General features: G+C 30.0%; 1 protein-coding gene across 1 annotated transcript in view; it reads right to left on the reverse strand.

Moving 5' to 3' along the window:
• The window catches only part of LOC142334455 (uncharacterized), a 101,907-nt gene that overhangs the window by 69,374 nt on the left and 16,871 nt on the right, over positions 1-15,662 (reverse strand). The window contains exon 2 of the mRNA XM_075382480.1: positions 423-490. The gene's annotated coding sequence lies outside the window, so the exon portion shown is untranslated. The remainder of the gene's footprint in view (positions 1-422; positions 491-15,662) is intronic.

Genomic DNA, 15,662 nt, shown 5'->3' on the forward strand with positions numbered 1-15,662 from the left:
TTCAGTTATTTAACAGCCATAAATTAGTTGGAATTTGGTTTTCTTTACAACTACCTGAGAGCAACTGTTTATTTCTTTCGGATTTTATTAATTCATACAGTTTTTTCTACGTTAAATGTTAAAATGATCCTTTTTAAAAAGGACTTTCTATTTTTCAATGCAAATGTGTCATTACCATTTAGAAATGACTAAATTTTTAAGCTTTGGACAATCATATGTGAATTACCATTGTTGATTAAAATTTTAATTTTGAAAAATTTGTAACAGGTAGGTGGTTTCACGTTCAGGTTAATCTTTCATGCTAAACCAACAAAAAAAAGGAAGATTTTACATCACAAAATCTAACTACTGCGTGCATAGACTAATTTTGAGATTACGTTTTAGGCAACATTTTTCTACTGAAAAAATAAAAAATTGCTTACCAACAGGAGAACTTCATCCCCTCAACTTGAAGTACTGCCACTGTTACAGCACTGCCACGCCATACAACCTGTTAATACAAAATATTAACATTAAATGAAACAAAAAGAAGTTACAATATTAGTATCTATAAAAACAATTAAAAAATGCAACGATGTAGTTGAATTCACCTACCAGATGGGTTAAACTCACACATTCGCATAGTTTCTTATTCACAGGTCACTACTATGATGAAAAATAGAATAATTCATTTTGATTTCTAATGAAAAATCAAATTGTTCAAAACTGGTTTGTTACAATCATAAAAAACTTTTAAAAACACAATTCTAAATTTTTAGATTTTTGAGTTTCTTTAAAAAAAAAATTATCTACCTTTTGAAATTCTACTTGCAACTGATATGAACTTAGAAAAGAATAGCTGCTATGATTATAAAATCTTACTAAAAGAAAATAATAATAAAAAAATTTCTGTTCAACAAGTTGAAACACATTAAAGGTTAGAAAAAATTCATTAATTCAATTTTTTTGATTGGGAGATGATAATGATCAGACATTAAAGCTGTTCTTACCTAACAACACCAACCTTTAGAAAAAATATATCAGGTCAATATGTTGAAAGAGTGAAAGTTAGGGGGAGAAACAAAATGTCCGTGCGCGCGCGCACACACAATTTGGGGTTTTTTGCTAATTTTTTTTAAAGCGTTTTGTTTGTGTTACTTTAATGATTTTTTTCTACAACTCAATAATGCCCAAACATAAAAAGAGATTATGTTTATAAGAAAGGATTCATTTATTTGCAACAAATAAATCTACAAATATCTGATGTAAAAAAACAAATTGATATGAGCAGCTCTGTTATGTACCTTTGATACAAAATTCATATAAAATTGAGTATAAAAGAATACAAATATAAAAAAAAAAATTTAAAAGGCTTCAATTGGTAAACCAGAATTTCAACTCTATCATGGATGATTTCACCTACTGAAGCTTGGAACAAGATGAGTCTTACAGTAGAGGATGATTGAACAAGTTATGAGGCTTCATGCACGTGACTCTGCAGGGAGAACCTATTCTTGAAGGCTGATGGATGCTTTATGGCAATACAGTATTAGTAGGTAACACAAAAACAGAACAACAAGAAGAGTATAATTAATGATACTAGTGTCCTAGGATTCATAGCGAGCATGTGAAAAGTGTCAAGCATTTCATTAATGTACGTAAAGTTCTATTACCATGAGAATTCACATTTTGTCATAATTATGTGGGAATATTCATCAAAGAGTAACACATAATGCGGTATGATCAGTAAAATAAATACAATCTGACATCAATCTGTAACAGCAAAAAGCACTTGTACTGGGGTTATTCAACACTTGACTAATCACAAAGTCAACAACCAATCTTAATACAGTTAGTAAGAAAGCAAGAAAAAGATCATGCATGGTAGTTCTCACATCCCACTGTCTATAAAAGCAAACAGAAACATCAAGATAAAGTCCACAAGTACACATGACCAGGAGTAGACAAGAGAAATTGTTATAATTGTTAAGACCAAATGGACTTATAGGTCACTAAACCTTATTAATGGTATTTCATTGGGGTTTCAGAAAGTTTACAAGACAGATATAAGAAACTATTGTTCAAAAAAATGTTAAACTATTTGATTTACTACTTTTTCAATGCTAAACTTTAATAGTTCTGCGTCAATCCATTTGAAGTGACCAAAGAGTGTTCTTAACAAATTAAAAAAAAATTGAAACTCATCCACTTGTTTTCTACATGTCTCAGGATCTTAAAACTATTCTTTTTAAATTTTTTATTTAAGCAGTTTACCTGTGATGACCATTTTTGTTACGGTGCGCACACCTATTTTTGTGATTGTAAGGGTTTACAAAAAAAAAATCATAACTAAATTGTCCTGGAAAGATGAAACAAAAAGCATTTTTTTCATATTTCATTTATTCATATTTTCTCAAGGTAAAAGATTGATCCAGTGGTTTATTTACCAATCACTCTAACACTTTCTGTGAGAAAGTTACCAATAAAGTTGAACATGAAGAAACTGTGAAATTTCATTCTTGGTAATGTTTTCAAGAGGCAGGATGGCATACACAGTTTGAATTACTTTTTTAAATGTAGGTGTATGTTAGTAGTTTTTCCATAAATAATATTTATTTTGATAGACTTCAGCCTAAATTTTTATGAATTTTTGAAACTATTTTTTTTTAAATTCAAATTTTGGCTTCAAATAACTGATGGAGCTGGTGATAAAAATCTCAAATTTGCACAACTTAGTGTTTTTGTAGATGTTTATGACAAATAAAAACATTTCTTGTGTACTGTATTAATAAAAAAGTTATAACCCCTCAAAAATCATGAGAAATCTGTAGAAAGCGATACCACTTTGACTCGCTAAGTAAGTGCTCTTGTCTTCTTAATATTTTTATACTTATTAGAATAGTTGAAATAGACATGTTTGAACCATTCAACTGCAATGTTCATGTTATAACAGGTGCTTGAAGTCATATCCAGAAGTCAGGAAAATACATGTTGCATCATTTAGCTTTGGAGTTACAGACTGGTCAGTCTGACATTGCATTAGTCAATGACCTGTTCAAATCTTTACTGAGTACCTCAAATTACATGCTGTGTTTGGAAGTGTTTTAAGTTTTACTTAATAATATAATATTTGTAATTTTTAAATCAATTAAATTTTTATATTATTTTCAAGTAATTTCACATAAAACAATGGAAGAATAATATTCCATAGTAATTTATGTGAATGAAGAGTGCCATAAAAAGTATGTGGTAGAGTGCTCATTAAAAATTGAAAATTTAGTGATGAAAACCAACAACTTGTTTTTTTACATGTTAATTCTTATGTCACTGGCATTTGTAAATATCATGAAAAAACGTTTTTGTTAAAATTCAGTCACCTCTATGGACAGTTCTGTTGTGACCCTTTGAGAACTCATATAAAACAATTAAGAAAAACGTATAACAAATAATAATATTTCTAATTTAAATTATTGTTCCTGGAAAGTCTCTTTGTGCTAACTGTTTCAAAAGTATTTTTTCTCAGCAGAACAAAAAACTACATTAATGTGAAGACCAGGAGCAATACACTGCCCGCCCCACATCACAATATTGAACAACTGGATGCTGTTTGTAGAATTTTGGCTATATCACCTCCACCAAAATGAAAAAATTAAGCACAGATCAAAGGCATTAAAATTTAAAATAAATAACGTTTCTGAAAAATTACAAGAGTCTTGAATTGCATTTTGACTCAAACGTTTTGATAATGAAAATGCAGCAGAGGTGGCAAAGGCAAGCCTGCAAAGGCCATTAAAAAAGTCAAATACTAAACATTGATGAAATGTATTAATTTTGTAATCACAAGCTGAAAAACATCAAGTATTTTTTGATTAAATCAGATGAGATAGCTAAGATTTCAGGAACTCTAAAAAACTGTTTTGACTGCTGTGAAAGAGTTGTTGGTACTAAGCAAATATGTGCCTGTGTCAGAAGGCATTGTAAGATGTTACTTTACTTCAGACTCCAAGGACTATGAAGACCATCAATATTGTACCACTTTCAGTTAAGGAAAAAGACTATTGCTTATGTATATAACGATCTGTGGTGGATAGGAGAAGTGGTAAATATTAGCCTTGAAAATGACTATGTGCAGGTTCATTTTTTCCACCCAGCTGTACTACATACATCATTTGAAAAGTCTCAACAAAAAAAAGTGTGGGTACCAATCTGCAAAGTCCTGAGAAAGTTGACATCATCTGAACTAACTACAGTGATGGGTCACTCTCACACAATTTCAACAGAATTTTCAGAAGAGATATCACAGCTAAATAACCACAGTGTTTAGTGATAACCACACTAAATAATACACTTTCATTGCTACAAAAAAAGGCTATTTCATTGAAGAATCATTAAAATTTTGCTACAATTTATATTTTCTTCTATAGCATTTACAAAAATAAACCAATAAAAAAACAAAAATGAATTCTTGAAAAAAGTTGTAGGCTAATCATTGAAATTTTACAAGCATTTTTGATTCAAAAATTCTTGTAAAATTTACCGAAACTGAGATTTCAAAAAGAGATAAAAGTAGTAGGCTAATCATTGAAAAATTTATAAAAATTTAGGGGTAAGAATATCAAAATAATTTATGGTAAAACTACTAACATATACCTACAATTAAAAAAAAATTCAAACTGTATATGCCATCCCTGTAGAAAAAAATTACCGAAGAGAAATTTCACTTTTTTCATGGTAATTTTCTCATAGAAAGAGTGATAGGTGGTAATAAATAAACTACTCGACCAATCTTTTACCTTGAGAAAATATGAATAAATTACTTTTTGTTTAATCCTTCCAGGACCAATAGTGTTTTAGTTATGATTTTTTCTGTAAACCCTTACAATCACAAAAAATAGATGTGTGCACTGTAACATAAATGGCCGCCACAGGTAAACTGCTTAAATAAAAAATAAAAAAAAATAAACAGTTTTAAGATCCTGAAACATGTAGGAAACAAATGTATAATTTAAACTGATTTGAATTGTTCAAGCAACCAGCTTATGTTTTTTTGGGACACTTCAAATGGATTGACCCTTCTGTAAAAATGGAGAGGATAATTATTTATCTATTCCTTTTTTTAAGCAACAACAGCAAACTACACAATTACAGCTGCTGATATAACTGGAATTTACTGCTGAATTTCCAAGCTAGATACGAATTTGGAACCAAGACCTACCTAATAAATTCAATTTTTATCTTTTTTGTTTTCATGAAATTGCTGAAAAAATTTCAAGCTTAAGCAGAACTTGTCACACAATTAATACTAATTAATATTTTTGAAAAATTTTCATTTTCAAGGGCGAAAAACATCTACGTGTTATCATCGCCCGGATTTTTCATCTTCAACTGCTTTTATTTTCATGTTTTGAAATAATGTCCTATTTTATAAAAAGAAAATTTCATTCAACAAATTATTTTGAGATCTTAAAAATTATCAAGAAAAAAGATTTTCTTCAAAGATTTTTTACTTTTTTTCAATAAATAAGTTTTTTATTCTGATTTGTATACAATAATTCATTACAAAGATTTTAACAGAAACGGGTAGATATGCTACTCCAAAAATAAAATAAAGCTGTTTTGTAGCATTTATTTACCTGGATGGAAAATGGGAAACTACAGTAAAACCTTGACCGCAGCATCACAAAATATTTACATTTTTAAATGGTTTGGTAATTTAAAAAAAATAGTAACAGACACATAATAAGGATCTTTCATATAATCCAAATTATTGTGTTCAGTTATAGGAGAGCTGTTCTTTTATCAGATTTGGTAAAAGAGGATACTGGTATTATGTAAAGAATAAGTAATGACTAGTTTTTTTTTTAGCAAAAATTGTTCATTCATAAATATAAACACAAGGAAAAGTTAACATTTTCATTTAATTAAATATCGGCCAACTCACATTTATGGGTACTAAACAATAATCGTGACAGCCCACTTTTTTTTTATCCTGAAACTCATTCTGACTTTATGAGAGCCCCTAAAATATTATATTATACTTCAAATGGGAATACACAATGCTCTGTATAATCTTTGTTTTCACAATCTGTCAAAGAGAGAATATTAACTTTAAAACTAAGAATCAATTTGACTCACTCTGTTATTATTTTTAGCCAACATATTTTTATGAATTGGCTACTGGTTGCCCTATCAAGAAAAATTTATAAAATCTTTTTTACTGCCCACAAGTTCAAATCATGTAATTTTCAACACCATTTCATGAGCCACCTCCACTACTCAATTTATAAAATACATTTAGTTATCCTTAGTAATTAGTTCTTAATTTTTTTTTGTCCTACTTATACTAGCTTTTTATTTTTGAGAAAGGAGAAATATTCCTTTGGTTACTGGTAACAGTTACTCCTGCAACATTATCAATCCACCTCCAGTAATTTCTTCTATTCTTCAAACAAAAGTAAATTCAAATGTACCACATTCCTGTTTCCTTTACTTCTTTTGTAACTTTTATTGAGTAGTTGCAAATCATATTATCTATTGTAGTTATCAAAAATCCTTTCTCTCCCAATAAAATAAATAGAATGGGAAAAGATTATTATGATTATGCCTAACTGCTGGCATATCTACAACTAATTGTGCTACTAGACAGTATCCTGCTTGGTTGGATGAGAATCTCTGTATAAAATAAAGCGATGAAATACCAATCAGAACTAACCTATCAAGTTGGTCTGGTCGTGAACTTGTCATTGCAGATTTTGAAGTCGAGAGTTCTAAGATTCAAATCCTAGTAAAGGCAGTTACTTTTATATGGATCTAAATACTAGAATGTGGATGCCAGTGTTAATTGGTGGTTGGGTTTCAATTAACCACACACCTCAGGAATGGCTAACCTGAGAACGTACAAGATTACACTACATTCACATTCATACATGTCATCCTCATTCATCCTCTGAAGTAATATTTTGTGACAGTGATTTCGGAGGCTGAACAGAAAAAGCAAGCTATCAGCATTACTGTTTTGCTGAATGCCTTCAAGTGGTATCATTACTTTATCAATATGTAGACACATACACACACACTCACACAATCTACAAATCCTTTTATCAATTTCAAAAACAAAAATCGACTTTTTTAACATTATCTTCTTTCATGCCAAGTAACTTGTAAGAGAGTTGGGAGTTCTATTTTATTTTTCTAAATATATTTCTGGTCACCGATTTTTGCACAATTTTTGTCATCTTTCATTTTCATAAGTGCATGCCAATTTGTAATAAATAAATTGGCCACAAAAATTCAAATACAGAATTTGTTTATAAGAAAAAATTACACTAATTTTAAAAAGTAAATCATATTTTTGCCTTTAAAACAAACAACTCAAAATAAACCATGCAATCAATCTTTCTTATACATAAAGCAACAATAAATCTAACATACACTGACAATACAAGAGATAATTGTATAAATATGACTAGTAATTTTACATTCAAGGGACCTCAAAATAAAATAATATAGAAAAAACCCCAGGTGGTTATCTTTTTATATTAAGAATATTTTCTTCCGTTAAATAGAGTGCTAATAAATTATACAACCATAAATAACTTAATAATTAAAAACAAAAAAATGCAATTTAGCAAATGCTACTACCATGAAATGATCTATTTTTTGGTATGATATTACTACAACACCAAGCACCCATAAGGAACGAATTAAAAAGTTAAAATGGAAAGGGTTGGGTAGTGACATCATTTTAAGTCATTGCAACATAAAAATTTTGACCTAAAACGTTAGGCTATAAAACAACCCCAATCAAAGAGGTGGGAATTTAATGTGTTTCACAGCTAGTGAAACAAAAAAAAAAAAAAAATAGCCAATAGCACATGCTTCTACCTCAAAATGAATGTCGGGGTTTTAAACCTATGTAATATTTCTCAAGTTTCACATACGTTGATTAATTATACAAGAAATGAACAAGCAACTCAAACAGTTTTTAGCTGTGTGCAAGCACATAAAACTGTTTCCTGTATCTTCCATCTGAAAGGAATAGTAGCAAAGATGGCAATTCCCCAACAGAAAGAATTCTGAGTTTTGCAAAGTGTGAATCTGTAATTACCATTCAACATGCATTCTGTTGATCCCCTGAATGAGAATAATATTCATAGATGGTACAAACAATTTGAAACCACTGGCTATATTTGTAAGAGGAAGAGTACAGGACAACCAAGTGACATGTTAAACATGTAAGAGAGTCTTTTGTGTATAGTCTTAGGAAATCCGATAATAAGGCTAGTGCCAATTACCAATACAAGTGATGTCCATGTGGAGGGTTTTATGGGAGTACTTATAACTGTGGCATATCATTTATAGCAGTTACAAGCTCTAAAGCCTACGGATTACAGTTTGAGTGCTAGCTTTGTAAATGAAACCACACACTGTGATGAAGAAGTATGTCTTTATTGTGTTGTATTCAGTGATGGGTCAACATTTCATGTTAATGGAAAAGTAAACACTCATAAGCATATCTGGGATCAAAAAATCCTCACTACATATTGCAATGTGAACAAGACTCCTCAAGACTGAATGTTTTTTGTGCCATATTCATTCAGACAGCAAATTTATTGGCAGTTCTTTTTCATGGAAGATAGTGTGCCTGAAATGAACTATCTTGATATGCTACAACTATGGCTTTTTCCTCAACTGAGTCACTCCATGTCAAGTGTTCCAATTTTGAAAGTCGTCCCCAGTTGACTATCTCCAAATTTTTGGTGGAGGTTTCCCAAGGTCTGAAATGCTATTTTACCAGACTGCGGCTCTTTATCTGCTGTGGCTAATTTTTGTGGCCTCTTGAAAATGGGGGTACTTATTTATAGTTATTGGACACATGTAAAAATTGTTGTCTTTGATTCACAATTTTGACGGCAATAATGATACAGATTCAAATTTTGTTACTGTTTGTTACCTTTTAATGCTATATCTGAATATGTTAGTCACAAGTTTCTTTCAGAACCTGGTTTTGAGATATAGCGGCTTGAATTCAGCCCAAAAATTTATCGCAACATTTTGGAAGTCAAAGTTTGAGCTAGTTAGTTTTTTACCTAATTCTTCAATCGGAATGATACTTTGTAATTTGAAAAAGGGAATAATTATGTGTAGGATCCTGTAGTTTCAAAGCAAGTGGAATCTTATGTCAGGGGAAATCCATCACCAAAATTGGTCAAAATTTTTTATCGTGATTTTTGGCCCATCTTCAAAGGCTTATATCTAAAGACTCGTCTCAACATCACGGACTGGAGTCCGGAACAGAGCCCAGCAGAGATGCGACCTGAAGGGCAGCCACAGCAGAAGCGGACGAAGAGCTTCTACACCACCTCTCCTATTTGATAAAGTTTAGAGATGGTCGACTGGGGACCACTGGTCTACTTGACATGGAATGACCCAACAGCAACGTGAACCACAGAACTTTATTTGGCAATAAGATGGTGTGCCTTCTCACTAGCATAACGCTGTACATGACTGCTGGTTGAATGAGATTCTGCCTGGCTGCTGGATCAGTCTTTGGGGACCAGATGACAGGACTTGTTTGCCATGGCCCCCATGTTCGCCTGATCTGAGCTCATGCAATTTTTTTTCTTTGAGGGTTTATAATGGATGAAGTATATATGCCACCATTACCAGCTGACTTACCAGTCTTGAGATAAAAGACTGAAGCAGCTTTCGCATCAATTACTCCAGACTTGCTAATAAAAGTATCAGATAAATTTTTTTGGCTGGATGTGTGCCTGTGACAAATAGTGCTTACACTGAACACTGAAAACTGTTTTCATTTGCTCTTTCGTTTCATGTTTAATAATCAATGTAACCTGTGGGGTTAAACTTGTCAACACAAAATCGGCTTGAGAGTTCTAAGGTTTGAGTCCTTGTAAAGGTAGTTAGTTGGCTTTTATATGGATCTGAATGCTGGACTGTGGCTACCAGTGTGTTCTTTGGTGGTTGGGTTTCAATTAACCACACATCTCAGAGTGGTCAGCCTAAATCTGTTCAAAATTACATATTTACACACCAGACTGAGCACAGATGCCTTAGTATCTCTGTAGAGTACTGTTAACATCATGTCACTGTGCTGTTACTCTGTAACTTGGTATACATAAAGTAAAACTTAATAAATATAACACAACTGTAAAACACTAATATTCATTGTGAAACACACTATTTTTCAGTAATGTGAAAGTGCTGAAAAATAGTGCACTGTACTACTTTTGGAATGTACTATGGATCACTTTTTTTAAGTAACTGTGAAAAAAAGGAGTTAGTGGAACTCCTGCCTACCCTTTGATTAATTAATTCTAACAAAACTGACGTACCTCAAAGCCTGAACTGTTATCATTTCTTCAGGGGTAAATAAAGACTTAATATGTTGAATACACTCTGGTCACTTTATTCACATCAAAATGCATGGTAACTATTCTTTTGTAAAATTACTTATGAAAAAAAAAATTTTTAGAATATTTGTAAATAACTATTACAACCACAACTTTACAGGACCAGTGATTCAATGAAGACATAAAACTTCAGTACCCTTACTCTAGATCCAGTGAACCTCTACAAAATAATAAAAAGTGGAAGAGTGTTGAAATTTTGATCTGGTCTCCACAGGCACTCCAATCTACTAAAATAACAAAACAGATATATAGAATATTCAAATAGCCTTTGTAAAAAAATGTTTTTCACTTAGAGAATGAATGAAAACTCAATAGTTTCATATAATTCTTAACCCCTTTCCCTCTGACCAGGAATTGTAACCCTCTAGTCCATTATGAAAATTAAATTGCAAATATTCAAACCTTCTGAAGAATATTCTTTTTCTGAAGATATATTTCATCCAGTGGATGAAAAACTCAAGTATGTTAAAAAGAATCATACCTCTTGCCACCCAGCACTCCTAAGCTCTCCTTTAATAACAAAACTTGAAAATGTTATTATATTCCAACAAAAACTTTTTAACCCTCTGCTTTTGAAAATGAAAAAAAGGTCAACAGCATCAAAACAATCTAGAAACTTCTTGGGACATGACTACTTAATAAAGATTTAAAGGGTATTATGATGAACATCAATCGACTGCAGAAAACTAATAACATCTAACAAAATTAATATTTATTCAAATACGCACATTTTAATACTGTTCACAATATCATCATTTTTATATTAATTTAAAAAAAAAAACTGATGTAAGCAAGACTTATCAGTATTTGTACCAAAACCTTTTTGCTCATGAAACAGCAGCAATTGAACTGGTTTTTTAAAGCTTGCTCAGGGAATTATCTTATAGCATAAGGTTGTGTTATTTAAAACATAAAATATTCTCAATCTTTATGATATGAAGCATTTACAAAACGTTTTCCTCTAACATCATTAAACATTATAATTTTTTCTCTCTCAGAATGAAATAAACAATGAGAACTGAAAAACATGGCTAGGATTGATTTTATCAAAGCAAGAAATTAAGGAACATTAAAAAGCATAGCATTTGAAACAATTTTTATAGCAAACATTTCTTTTTAATTTTAATCTAGATATTAGCTTATCCTTCAAAACTGTATCTTGTTTTACAAAATATTTTGATTACTGAGGAAATAATAATTCCAGCTGTAATTAACAGCTTCTGATAATACAATAATACCAAATAAATGGCATTTAAGTAAATTAGGGGTGCCTGGGTGGGCAACACAGCACTAACTTTCAATATCAAGTTTTACTGGACTTCAAGAAATATGAATGAAGCAACACTGCCACTAATTGATAATAAAATCTGATGGCAAGACATGACCATTATAGGTCCACTTAACTTTAGGATCTGATTCTCAAAATAATAAATAACAAAATAACATTACTCTAAATAGATGTTCTTAACGACCGAGTAGCTTGCTTGTTTTTTCTAAACCAATTGTATTAAATTTTGAAACAGCCCTGTGGTGAGTGAACCTTTTTATAATTTTAAATATATCAATTTCTTTCCGATTCAGCACAAATGATTGTTGTTTGAGGGATACCTTCACACTGTAAGTTTTTCAAGGGTTTGTATTATTCACACGATTTTTGATTTCATAATGCTTTTGTCAAAAAGGGATACACAAACACTTTTACAATGAAACTGTTATTTTGGTTATAATATCTTTCATCAATTTCATTATGATGTATATGATGACATAAAATAAATAAAAAACAAATGGACCATCATTTTACCTTTAGATTGTAGCTGTTGATTTTTTTCATAAAAAAACACTTATTTCATATAGGCATATTTTCTATTTATATTTATAAATTATTATTTACTAACAATAAATAGCATATGTGTGTTATTTCATTTAACTTATAATTATCTTATTCAGATCAACTGTTCATTTCAGCTGTAATTTTACAGTGTTTATGCTTTATCATAATAATACACAAAAAATACAATGACCTTTATTATTATTATTTTTGGGAATAATTAATAATTATTCATATCGTTTAATACATATATTTTTAATTTATAATTAATTTTTTTTTAAATAATTTTTTAATTCATGTTCTATTATATTTACAAGTATAATTTATTAAAAAGTTTTTTAACAGTAACTTTTTGATAAATCCTAGGATTTTCTGAACCCTGACAGCTTGTGCCATCTGATGGAATAGTAGAGGTTTTATTTTTTCTTGATGAGAAATGAGTAAAACTCTATTAAATTGTATCCTGCACCATCTTACTACATATAGATGAAACACAATTTATTTTTTATAAGCCAACATAAATTAGCTTGCTGTTGGAAAAAAAAAAATATTAAATTTGTTTTGTGTGATGAGAAATATTAAAAACTTGTAAAATGTTTCAATCAATGAATATTTAATAATGAAAATAGCTTTCATATAAATAAACATGTATAAAAAAGCAAAATTACCACTTATCACAATGATCTATGTTTTCTTAGTGAATGAAAAGTTGCGACCTTTCATAAGAAGCTATACAGTTACTGTTAATAACACAAGTTTGTTGATTTCTTTTTTTTCACTCTTGTTTTTTGGCAGAGAATCACTCGACTCCCACGGAAGTCTTGATACAATATTTAACATTTTGGTTTTTAAAAATCAAACCGGTTATAGTTACAGTAAGTCTAGATACGAGGGGTGTTATACAACAAAACCTTTATTTATTTATTTTTTTAATTTTTAACAGAATAAAGTAAAACATTACACTTTCTTAGTCTGAAGTTTATTAACCACAAAAAATTTAAACACTGTAGAGCAAAGTAAAAAAAAGTAACATCTAACCATAAAATTATTCTTAAATGGTTCTCTTCAAACAAATACTGTTAAACCATAAATAAAAATGCTATCCAACAATTTGAATTAAAAACTAAATATAAAAACAATATTACCTAAAAATGGGACTAACTAGTTTTGTAAAACTATACTCAATAATCTTTCACTTGCATACAAACAAGTTAATTGCTCAGTAGCTTACTCTCATCAAATTTATCTTAACACAATAAACTACCCCTATACTTGTATATAACTAGTTTTACACGAATTTGAAACTACACACAATAGTTTTCTACATTTTATATTATAAGGAATATTTAATTTTTTTTTGTAGATTTATTTATATATAAACCAAGTGCAGCTGGTAATGTACAGTAGTAAATAACCCTCAGTTGTAAATACAATATCACTAGCAGGAAATATGTAAATTTAACAAAATTTAAATCAAAACTACACACAGTAGTTTTCTACGTTTTATATTATAAGGAATATTTTTTTTTTTTGTAGATTTATTTATATATAAACCAAGTGCAGCTGGTGATGTACAGTAGTAAATAACCCTCAGTTGTAAATACAATATCACTAGCAGGAAATTTGTAAATTTAACAAAATTTAAATCAAAATCTATTATAATTACGTTATGTTTTTATTCGTAATACGACTTAGATCATATCACAGGATTTTCATTTAATAAGTGTAAAGTTAAAAATCAATTTATTATTGTATTTTTCAAGTGCAACAATATTTTCATATCCTATTCCACAAACAAGCTTCAAGCTTATCAGATAATTAATATATATATATATCTTCTACAAATCTTATATACAAGAGGTGTTCCATGAAAAAACTTTCAGGCCATACTCATTCTACTGCTGAAAATAGAGGTCTGGAAATCCTTTTTTTTCTACGGCTTGTGAAAGATTTATCCCTGATTTCAGCTTTTCTAATAAAAAGAAGCCCTACTGCATTGAGATCCACATTAAGAACTAAAGTTGGTGGTTTCTTACATAATTTGAACTGGTAAATAGGATAAAATGGATCCCAGAACTGTAATTCGTGGTTTTTAAGACATACAATGTAAAACAAAACTCAGTGTGAAAAAAACAATTTTTTTTAGGTCTGGTGATACAATAGCTTTGTTAAATGACTAATAAATGAGGAAAATTTAGTAGCAATACTTGTAGAAAATTTAATTCTTTTTAAGTAAATGTACTCAATAAAACCTTTTAAAAATTGGGTTTTTCATTGAAGCAAAACAAATGAAAAATAGCCAAAAAACCTATTATTTTTTTCTGTACCTAATAAGTATTCTTAGGATACTTAGGTATTCTTAGAATACCTAAGTATTCTAGCATTTCCAACAAGTTCATTTTCTGTTGAACACCAAGTAAATTCATTTTCTGTGTTGAATACCAAGTAAATCATCGTGTGATTCAGCATAGCCCAGACACTAGTACAAGGTGTTTTTCTTGTCGCACTAGTATGTCAAAAAACAAAGAGTGGCGCATCCTATGGAAAGAAAATCTTTCCATACTTTTTGCCTGCAAAAGGTTCAAAATTTGTGGCCAACAGATTACCCCCCAGGGATTAAACTTGTGTTGCTGGCTTCTAAACAATACTGCTAAGGTAAATTCAATTTTATTTACTGATGAAACCACTTTTATGAGAAACAGTCTTCAATTCTAAAAATAAGTCATTTATGGAGTGAAGAACACAGATGGTAGGCGAAAACTAGTATTCAACATAAATTTCACATTAATGTTTGGTGTGGCATTATTTATGACAAAGTTCTGGCACCATTTGTTTTCAATTAAAACCTATGAGAGATGCAGGCTCTTTTGGAGAATGTACCTTTACAAACTAGATTGCAAATGTTTTGTCATCACGATGGAACATTATTTTTTTAATAGCTACATTCTTCTTTGGAAGCAAAAAATCACTTGAATGCTAATTTCTTAAACTGGATTGGATGTGGTAGATTGTTACTGATTGCAGATCTAGTGATCATGGTTCCAATTGATTGGCACCACGATCACCTGACTTAACAACACTAGATTACTTCATTTGGGGCCGTATAAAAATTACAGTATACCAACAAAAACTTAATATTAAACAAGAGTTACTTATTAAAATACGCTATTGAATTTTTATGAAATGATCCAGAAATGACATGGAAAGCCACCAGAAATATTTTATATTGACCAAAGTGCTGGGTACATTAAGAAGGATGTAATTTTCAACAATTACTGTAACTGAAGTTTTTTATTCTGTTACAATTTATCATTTCATGTTTTTTTTTTTTTTTTTTTTTGTTAGCTATATTAAGAATAATGTTTATAGATACAGAAAGAAAGAATAATAGGATTTTGTCTATTTTTCATCTGTTTTTGCTT

Source organism: Lycorma delicatula, chromosome 1, assembly GCF_047948215.1.
Source record: "Lycorma delicatula isolate Av1 chromosome 1, ASM4794821v1, whole genome shotgun sequence".
Lineage (NCBI taxonomy): Eukaryota > Metazoa > Arthropoda > Insecta > Hemiptera > Fulgoridae > Lycorma > Lycorma delicatula.